General features: G+C 38.6%; 1 long non-coding RNA gene across 1 annotated transcript in view; it reads right to left on the bottom strand.

Annotated features, from left to right (window-relative positions):
- Positions 1–848: 848 nt before the first annotated feature.
- The window catches only part of LOC110449689, a 2,588-nt gene continuing 2,477 nt past the window's right edge, over positions 849–959 (bottom strand). Inside the window, exon 3 of the long non-coding RNA XR_002462876.1 lies at positions 849–950. This is a non-coding gene — a long non-coding RNA (uncharacterized LOC110449689). The remainder of the gene's footprint in view (positions 951–959) is intronic.

The raw sequence follows: 959 nt of genomic DNA, 5'->3' as shown, positions 1-959 counted from the left end.
ATAGTAACACTTGTGATCTCTGCCTATTCTACCTACTATAATAACGCTTGTTACCTCTGCCTATTCTATCCACTATAGTAACACTTGTGACCTCTGACTATTCTACCTACTATGATAACATGTGTGACCTCTGCGTATTCTACCTACTATAGTTACACTTCTAACCTCTACTTATTCTACCTACTGTAGTAACACTTGTGACCTCTGCCTATTCTATCTACTGTAGTAACACTNTATTCTACCTACTGTAGTAACACTTGTGACCTCTGCCTATTTTATCTACTGTAGTAACACTTATGACCTCTGCCTATTCTACCTACTGTAGTAACACTTATGACCTCTGCTTATTCTATCTACTTTAGGAACACTTGTGACCTCTGCCTATTCTACCTACTGTAGTAACACTTGTGACCTCTGCCTATTCTATCTACTATAGTAACACTTGTGACCTTTGCCTATTCTATCTACTATAGTAAAACTTATGACTTCTGCCTATTCTACCTACTATAGTAACATGTGTGACCTCTGCCTATTCTACCTACTGTAGTAACACTTGTGACCTCTGCCTATTCTATCTACTGTAGTAACACTTATGACCTCTGCCTATTCTACCTACTATAGTAACATGTGTGACCTTTGCCTATTCTACCTACTGTAGTAACACTTGTGACCTCTGCCTATTCTCCCTACTATAGTAACACTTGTGACCTCTGCCTATTCTACCTACTATAGTAACATGTGTGACCTCTGCCTATTCTACCTACTATAGTAACACTCGTAACCTCTGCCTATTCTACCTACTGTAGTAACACTTGTGACCTCTGACTATTCAATCTACTGTAGTAACACTTGTGACCTCTGCCTATTCTACCTACTATAGTAACACTTGTGACTTATGCCTATTCTACCTACTATAGTAACACTTGTGACCTCTGCCTTTTTTATTCTACCTACTATAG

The sequence above is a fragment of the Mizuhopecten yessoensis genome, unplaced genomic scaffold, assembly GCF_002113885.1.
Source record: "Mizuhopecten yessoensis strain PY_sf001 unplaced genomic scaffold, ASM211388v2 scaffold4787, whole genome shotgun sequence".
Taxonomy (NCBI): Eukaryota; Metazoa; Mollusca; class Bivalvia; order Pectinida; family Pectinidae; genus Mizuhopecten; species Mizuhopecten yessoensis.
Note: the sequence above shows the minus strand (reverse complement) of the source record. Positions and strands in the feature narration are given on the sequence as shown.